This window comes from Alosa sapidissima, chromosome 7 (genome assembly GCF_018492685.1).
Source record: "Alosa sapidissima isolate fAloSap1 chromosome 7, fAloSap1.pri, whole genome shotgun sequence".
NCBI classification, from domain to species: domain Eukaryota; kingdom Metazoa; phylum Chordata; class Actinopteri; order Clupeiformes; family Clupeidae; genus Alosa; species Alosa sapidissima.
In genome coordinates this window covers 19,952,394-19,962,268 of record NC_055963.1, presented here as the reverse complement: position 1 = coordinate 19,962,268, position 9,875 = coordinate 19,952,394, and positions in this window count along the sequence as shown.

Sequence of the window (9,875 nt, the reverse complement as noted above, 5' to 3'; positions counted from 1 at the left end):
TTAAGTTACAGTATGTGTTTATGTAATGTACATCTGTTTGTCGTATGTAGTATTCTTGTGCATGTCGTAGTGTTGCATTTTCTGTAATGTCAATGATGTTTGCAAATAAAAATCAAAAAAAAAAAAAAAAAGGAGTCGAGACCAAGACCATAAAAACATGTTGAAACAACATGTTTTTACAGTTTTCATATTCATGATTTAATATCACCCCAATTAATAATCAACAGTTAGGCCCAGGCTTGGAATTTCACCATTTTAGGGGCAAGGCCACTTGGCCTTCAGTTGGGCATATTTGGTGGGGGGCACAAAGGCCACATGTCAGGGCACCAAGGCCAAAGTTAACTATACAGTAGTAGGCTATAAAAAATAATCAAAGTTGTATTTAGCCTATTCACAGCAGTAGACCTGAATAACTGTATGAAACATTACAAAAACATGAAACATGATTACATAGAACTGTAAATAATCTGATCATCTAATATTTAGATGTCTAGGCTATATTTAATATTTATATTTATTTTATATTTGGCCTGTTGTGGAATGATGTATTGAACAATTTAAGCACAGCTCAGCTTTAAGAAACTGATGCAACCTAGATGCATGCTTAGCATTTTTTGATCATTAAGACTCCTTTCACAAACTCTTACTCAGCTGTATATCCTCTGATTTTAATATTTACCTATATCTAGGCAATATTTGTAACATTTATTTTGTATTTGGCCTGTTATGAAATCATGAAGAACGATTTAAACACATTTTGAAACCTAAAGACCAAAGTTGGAGACATGAATGTAGACCTTGCTGCAGATTACATTTTTAATTTTACCGGCTTACTGTACAGGGGACTGCTTTACACCTTTGTGTTCGGTAAGGTCTGCTGTTTATTCTGATATATGGTTTGTCATGTGTTGAACGAAGGGTTCGTGAAGTATTCCACCAAGATGAATGGGTAGGGAGATGGGTGTAGCACCTTATGTAAACGTTATGATTAAATTTAATTATATTATTTACTTTTCTCGCGAACCGTTCACCACAGCAATTAGCGGCTAACATTGTTTAAAAGCTGAGAAAAAGCTATTTCATGTGATGTGATACATGTGCCTGTGTGATGAGTAGGCTTAGCGATTGCGAGTATTTCAACTGAGAAGAATGGGTGAATTTGGACGCACTTTCTGTCTTGCCATGTGCTGTCATTTTCTCCACTGTGTAGGACTGAATTAGTTTGCGCTGTGATGCTAAGATTATTTTGACAGGCTATAGGCTAAATAAAAATCGCTATTAAACGGACGCACAGCAGAATATTGAAAGAAGGGGGCACCAAGGCCAACAAGGGGCAAAGACGTGGCCGCCGTGAAATTTCATTTTGATTTTTGTTTTTATATGAACATAAAAAAATGCGTTGGTCTCGAGGACTCGGTTTGAAATTACGAGTCCTTCTCCTCCCACTGTGGTCCGAGACCGAGTTAAGACCGAGTCTTTGAAGGAACAAGTCCGAGTCGAGTCCGAGAAAGCAGAAATCGGTCTCGAGACCGGACTCGAGTACTACATCACTGCCGAGTAGCCTATGTAGCCTAGTAGAATTTCCCCATTATGGGTCTCCATAGCTGGCGGTTGACACCACAGGTGCCCCTGCTACAAAGAGTAGAAGTCCGCTATAAACCATCCTGACCACCTAAAGGCTTTAATTAGCTGCCTACGGTTATCACATTACCAATATGAACTGTTGCAGACAGCTGTAGGCCTAGTCCATGCCAAGGTAACACGAAGTTGCCACCACAGCACAGCGAGCGGTGAGAAAATGTTGGGAATTACTAAATGTGAGCATGAAATACATATTTCGAGAGCTCAATTTAGGCCTACAACGGGGTCACGTTGTATTAATTCGAGGGCTCAATTAAAGGAAAACGTGCTCACAAATTATCACAACCAGAAAAAATATCTCTCTCTCATGGGTTCCGTACAGTATGACTGGATTATGGATCCATTTAATGCAGCATGTTGGTATTTCATTGAATATATTGTACAATGCTGTAAAATGGCCTATGCTTCCTAATATGTTGCTGGAAAACAGAAATATGTGTGTTATGTATTTATTTATTATTATATCTGCAGCACCAGCTGATTTTAACTCTGTTGAAGAGGATATATTTAGAACTTGTCATTATTTCAATAAATTTGACAATTTTAAGCTTGACCTACCACTTTCTTAGAGCGATGAGGGACAGGTGGGGCTCGAGAATGCACCCTTGATCAAAGTGGGGAATGAAAGAAAAAGTTTGAGAACCACCGATCTAGTTTGTTAACTACCACAGTCACGAGTTGGGTCGCGATAGTCTGTCATTTTTAAAAAAGTGGGTCCCCAGAAAAAAAGTTTGAGAAACACTGCCTTACTTGCATTCCGGTCACTGCTAGCTTGTAAGATGAAAGTCTGTACAATCAATTAACGAACTCCTTTTGTGTCCATTGACAGTAGATTGGGCTGTCTTTGCCAGTTGACTTGTAGAGACTTTTCCTAGCAAGAGGGTGGCAACCAGAAGAAGAATTGAATTAATGCACTGACTGCACAAGCAATCCTATCTGTACCCTTTCTGTACACCTCTCAATATTACAGAAGTGATATTCTGAGTGTAGTTAATGGCTTAAAAAAGTGATTTACTTATAAGTTGTCCTCAAATGCTCTGCTACTGTATATGCTATTTCGTTGTAAATGAAAATCCCGGTGTTGCACTGATTAATGTCGTTTTTGTCCCCTACAAAAGTTTATACTCTTTATCATCAAAAAATAAACCCAGGTTTTTCTTTTCATTATCCTTTAGGTACGATAGCTTCATCAAATGCTGGAGGCACTGATCTCATATGGTTGACATCACTTAAGTCTTTGGCATCACTTTGAAGACACCATGTTCATGTTCATGTCCAAAGTTATTTAGCATTGCAATGTACGACGGCTGAAGCTAATTCAACCATCTGTTCCTTTCACCACTTCCTTTATCATTCCGATCTCAGGATGCAACCCCTCTATTTGTCAGGAGCTCTCTGAATTAGCACAATGATTCAGGCCGTGATAATGCAGACCCATTCTCTTTCACCTGTCAGAACCAGTTTGTCCCACCATAGCACACATAAATCAACTCTCTTCCAAATTGTACGGCTGAGTGACAACAGTACCGACGGGACTTGACCAACTGCTCCTTTCTCTGTTAACATCTGCTGCTTGACTCCACAAAGTAGGGTCGAGCACACAGGAGGGCTTCAACCCTGCTGATGAGAACGTGTTGCCAGGCAATTACTGTCAGTCTGCATCGGGTGGTCAGTGGAAGGGATATAATGTTTTTGCTCTCCTTCAAATACCTATTCTCCTCAGTGCCTACCTTCCATGACCTTTGACATTCATACACTTTTCTCACTTTGCATTAACATGAGTTGTGTCCTGAAGAGTGCTAACTTTGGAGAGAGGGGACAAATAAATAAGTGAAACATAAATAATAATAAAATATGTAAAAAAAAAAAACAGCCATGAGAGTGACAAGTATTGATGGACACTGAAACATGTACAGACATGCACACACAGACATTTTCAACCCACTCCATGTCTATCTAGAGAATCTTCCATCTCTTATTACTATTTCACAGATCTGTATTCAAGATGAAAAACAGAGGATTAATTTCTCACAGAAGGGGATAATCCTTTACTCTCATGCAAAACTATAAACGTAAGAGGATGATGCATATCCTGTACATGGCTTTGGTTATGTTAAACAGTAGAAAGCTTGGTTTTTTCCCAATGTTTTTTTGTTTATTTCATCATTATGCACTGCTGTGCCTCATGTCAGATGGGACTGCCAATGCACTGCTATAGAGGGGCTGCATCATCTTAGAGTTGCTATGCAATTGTCTGCTCTGAGCGGAGTGTGAAGAAAAATAACAATAGTATAACTAATACAACAAAGCCCATTATGTAGATTGACGGATGCTTGAATAACGGCAAAACTCCACATAAAACTACATTTGAATGTCATTCCACATTCAAATTTTTATGCACATATGTTAATTATCCATGGAATCGCCATGGAAACAAAGTTACTGAAAACAGAATATGCTCCTGTGCTCCTGTGAAGAAAAGAATTCAAAGAAAAAGTAAAGGAAGTGAGGTGAGGGGGAAAAAACACTATTACTTGAACCTCTAATTTTGTTGCTGTAAGACTGTCTGATAAAAATAACTTTCTGCGTTCAAACAGAAATATTCTTAGAAATATTTTTTTTGCTTGTCAGTGCGGAGGAGCAAATGCTCCCATCATTATAAGAGATGAATAGGGCAATCAATTGGGCGATGTAGTGGGGAGATTAGATGGAGGTGTGAATATACGCCGCTTCTGTGGGTGGTAAAAAAACTACCTCTCCTCCTCTCATCTTCTCTTTCTCTCTCTCTTTTCCACTGTGTTGGAGAGTAGGATGAGAGGTACTCAACTCTGATCCGTCTGAAAAGGGTCTGTCCTTTACCCCCTCTGTTGGAAAAAGGCCACATACACTTATCAAATGCACCCATCCCTTTCCATTTCTGTCCTGAACCCCGTAAAATAAATGATTTGAGGCTGTGAGGTCTGCAAAGGGTAACATTTTTTTTATTATATTTTTGGGGGCTTTTTTGCATCTATTGTATAGGGCAGTGATGAGATGGACAGGAAGTGAGTGGGGGAGAGAAATATGGTGAAACCGTGCACGTGGGCCCCATTGTACAAGTATTGTGTACCTACCTATATGGACCACTGAAAAGTGAAGGATACCTGCTGTTTACCATAGGAATTATCAGACAGGCTTACTGCATTCAAAGGGGACCTGACCCAGACACCCGGACCTGACAACGTGCTCCTAGAGAACAGATGTTAAGGTGTGCTGGGTGTCTGCGGAGACCTCCAAGAGTCTAAAAATAAGGCACAGACTGAAGCGATGGAATATTGTTCTCAGATAGGCCTTTGATTTGAGCTCTTCGCATCCCTGTAGATGTGCAAAAAAAAAAAAACAATCAGAGAAAGGTACATAAGTAGATGATAACACAAACTTTTGCAGTTCGTTTCTGTCAGTTCTGCATCTTAGAGTGTGCTGACAGCTTCATCATGTTTAGTCAGAGGTATCTATCTGCCCCCCTACTTACCAGGCATATCTGTTTATCTGTCTGTCTCACTGCCTTTGTACCCACACACATACTGTTAACACTATGCAGAGTTGCTGGAGTGAAACTAATTCCATGTTTCAGGCAGGTGGATGGTGGATGACTGAGGCTCCCAGGTGGCCTAAGGGAGCAGCCAGGTTCAGAATGGGTGAAAGCTCTCCAGTCCGTTCACACGGCTGGCCGCAGGTCTATCCTCCGGGGTCCCCATCTCCAGCTGTTTCCTACCCTCCGCCTGACAAGGCTGAGCTCAGAGGCCAAAGCTCTCCTTACTGACCCAAGGGCCAGCCCTAGAGGCCTGACGATGGAGGGCTTTGGCTTGTGCTATACTGTACTTCTGCATGTACATCATGTTTGTGTAGTCAGGGGTTATGCTGCTGGGCTGGGGGATTTTAAATAGAAGCACACCGTCAAGGATGGCCAGTGAAAGGACTGCAAAGATGATTAGGCCATTTTGACGATTGTGTTAACAAAAGTCAATTTAAGGGTCCAGAGGTAGATGGAAAGCCATTATAGACCAGAGAAGCAATATGAACAACACATACATTTTGCATGCCCTCCCCCCCCCCCCCATTGCTGCACTGTTTTGTTGACTATAATCCCTCCAAATTTACATGTGCTTTCATGTCTGCTAGTTGAAATGTTTACTTGATTTCTTTTTGAGTTTGAGGCTAAATTGAACACCTACGTTGTGTTTGTATTTATTGTAATGATATTACAGAAATCCAAAGGGCAGTTATGTCAGTACGGCAAAATAGGGCACAGTGTTCTGTCACACTCTGAGAAAAGGCCAGAGAAACCAGCATGGATGCAAAAATAACATGTAAGAACATGCTGGAATCATAAATGGCAGTGGGAGGTAGATTCTGCCAATGCTGTCGAATATGACCAAACATCAGTAGGGGTTTAAGACGCTAGTATATATCATCACATTGAAATGCAACACACATATCAGACACATCTAAGCAGTATACACTATTATAGCTCAAAAATAGGCAAACTCACACACTCACCCTGCACAGAGTTTTTATGGGGGAGGGCTCTGAGAGAATATTGGTTTAATGGTCTCAAACACCTTTTTTTTCTTTTCATGTAGTCTGTGCTTCTTCCCCACTTGGCAAACTGCGATTGATGACAGCAATTGATTACTAAAGCTCAGAGTGTTTCATCAGTCAGTGCAGCTTTGCTATATCGACTGGAAGAGAAAAAGACACTGAAACTGGAGAAATTGAAAACCTCAGTCTGCTGGCTGCAGGATGTGCATCTGGTAATAACCCCATAGCTGTTTGATAGGCCTATAAAGCCGATGGTGCAGAAGGCAGAGTTTAAGATTTTAAGCGCATGTCCCGGGCTGCATTAAATGAGCCCAAGCTCATCTCCAGTTTACTGTGGCATGCGCGAGTGGTTATTTCCCCTGGCAGAAATCTGATTTGCACAGAAAGCTGTGCTCCTCCACAGACCGCCACCATTTCATCATGGCTGCCTAGCCCAAAGGCTGTGAACCATGAGCCAAATATTAAACCTTGGAGGGCTGAGTCGGTCATAATTGATAAACAGACTGGAATGAAGGAGGGGAGGTGATGAGACAAATGGTGCCCCAACATTTATGGGTTGATTGGGTCCATGAAGTAGATGGGGTTAGTATGTTAATCTTGTTAACGTGAACACATTGCATGTTACGGGGAGAGTGGGGGAAGATGAGTTGTATTTTACTTCATACCATTATGAGACATAAAATAAAACAAATGTTTAACACTAGTTCAGGATATGGCCATCATTTGAAACATTTGCAGTCTGCTAAAGTCAAATAGAAACACAAAACTGGGAGACAAAAAGTGGCCATCTGGCTCAACTCAGGGTTAGTTGAACCACCTGAGAAAGCAGTCACTAACTGTTAATCAGATTTCAATGTATAATCTGACATAGTATAATTATTAACAATGTCAAAATCTGTCCCTGGTCCATCGAGAGCGAGGGTTTCTCTTGTCCAGAGGTCATGTTTTTTTGTGTTTTTCTGTTTTGCCATGTCCCAAGTCCAATCACTTCCTGGTTTTCTGTTGTACCCGCTGATGCGCTCTCTCTAGCACCTCCTCCTGCCCTTTGCTATTTCCAGCCAGAAGGACATGATCATACTCCAGCACTTATCTAATGAGGGCAAAGTAAACAATAGTAAAATTAAAACAGATGGCCTTATGGACAATGTCCTGGACTTGATAGATTTGAGACAGAAGAGTCCATATGCCAGACCAGGGAGCAAGCATTTGCATGACATTGCTTAATTATATTTCTGCCATCATGCAGCGGTCATATTACGCACTGTTTTGTGATGTCTTAATGTCTAGGGGTATTATTAAGCTAAATCAGAAGACCCTCTGCTGCTTGTTATAAAAGACAAACCACTGAAAGAACCGCTCCCAATGTCAGGAGTGTCAAAAGTGCACCTTTTACCTAATTAGTGTGCAGTGGTTGTGTGTGTGTTTGTGTATATGTGTCTCTGTGCATGTGTGTGTGTGTGGGCGAGTGTGTCAATATGTGTGTGTGTGGACTGCCAGTGTCCCTATGTGTGCCTGTGTATGCATGCGTCTACACACTAGATGCTTTCCATCGACTGATGTAGTGCACAGATTCACATGCAAAAACACATCCGCAGTCAATGATCATAGGTTTTCAGGCAGCTATTGAAATGTGACAGTTGTAGCGCCCCCTATGGAAAGAATTGTACAACGTGGTGTGAATATAAAGACTGTGACAGTGATTCAGCATGTTACATTTGTATTAAATGGTGTGCATTTAAAGAAAGTAGTAGTGATGCAGCATGTCAAATTTAATTCGCTTTGAACCTCCACATTACAGGATGTTGGCACAAAATTGTTTTGACTGCTGTTTGATTGGCTGTTGTTGGTGGCCACTTTGTTGAGTGAGTGAAAAGAAACTTTAGGAAATGTGAGCAAATTTGGTCAAGTGTCAAATTTGGTCGGATTGCAAATTTCAAAATCTAAATTTTGAACTTTTGCACTTTGAATCTAATTTCAAAATAACTTAAGTGGTTCTGGAGATATAGAACTTTATTAAATTGCAGAACCCACTATAAACCTATTTTCACAAAACTTGGGAGTGCATCCAAAGGTTGTTGTAATGATCCTACTGGCACCACCCTCAAGTCAACATTTGGTGGTCACAATATTTTCTTGTTCCAACAGCGTTCCACCCAAACAGTCTATGGTGACCCTTACCTCTCTGTAATGTCCAGTACCCTTTTAAAGATCAGTAGTTGATGAATTATTTACCTCTGTACACTGATGCACAGATCATTCTGTAGGTTGATCTGTGGCTCAGGCAGATGGGTAAGATGTCCAGATTATTGCAGGTGGATTGGGTCAAGATAGCTATAGGTACAGTGTTCCGAGTTGCAAATTATTGTAAATTAAAAAAGTTGTAAATTGAGTGTTCTAAAAGGGATAGTTGTGGTCCTTGATTATGATTGGCTGAATCACGTTCGATGCCGTTCAGCACAAACATACACCTTGACTGTATTTCGTTCAATATGCGCTACCATAATTTGATACAAAAGTTAAAGTAGCTGCGACTCGCAACCATTCAGATAGAGAACATGTATATATATATATATGTGTTTGCTGTGCGGCGGTCATAATAATAATAAATTGTTATGCACACAGAACAAACAAATAGTTTGTTACAGAGGCAAGGGAAAAAATGGCATATAATTTAGATAACATAATATTGGGAATGGGAAATGTACTGAGATGAAGCAGGGAGATGATGAATGGCTGTATGTCTTTTACCCTGTAAATGAGGTTCTGTGACCATTTAGGAGTACAACTGCTTTTCTGCATGTCCTTCAGGGGTGAGTACTCAATCTTGCAGTGGAGTACAGCTCTCAAGGGCAACGTTATACTAATCCAGAGATAATCAGGCGGAGGTCGTCAACCCGGGCATGCGGTCAAACAACAATGTAATCCAGATGTCATTTATTTTGTGAATATACCAAGAATGGAAGATCAGGCATTTCTTTGCCTGTTGGCAAACGTGAGTCATACTACATCTCGGTTGTTAACAGTGTCACAGTGTGATTTTGTCACTGTTCACTGCAGCTTACATAATGTGTTCATATCATGGAAAGACTAAAAGTAACTTGGTCTTGCATGCAGCTTAATGTGTTGCAATGCACTGCTCATTGACTCCCCATTCATCTGCAATATCTTATCCCTGATAATAATAATAATAATAATAATAATAATACGCTTTATTTGAATATCATCTTTCATACACAGAATTCAGCTGAAAGTGCTTTACATTTTGAGCATTTCGCACAAAAAGAAAAAAAGGGTTTGTAATAATACAAACAAATAAATAAACACAACAGTAAATAAAACATCAGAGATTTAGACTTCAGTAAAAATGAGATATCAAAAGCAGTAGAATGTAAAATAATGAATGAAATGAAAATAGTGAAAAAATTTGTTACAAGATAAACATGAGTTAACTAAAAGCTCTATACTGTACATAGGCTATGTTTTTAGGTCTTTTTTTAGAGATGTTTATTTGCCTGTTTGATGTACAGAGGCAGGGTGTTTCATAGCTGTATAATGGATAAAAGCAGCTTCTCCGCTTTGCTTGTGGGGCACAATCAAAAGATTAGCCAATCATATACAGTACGTTCTTGAGCCAAACTATCATATATGTTCTT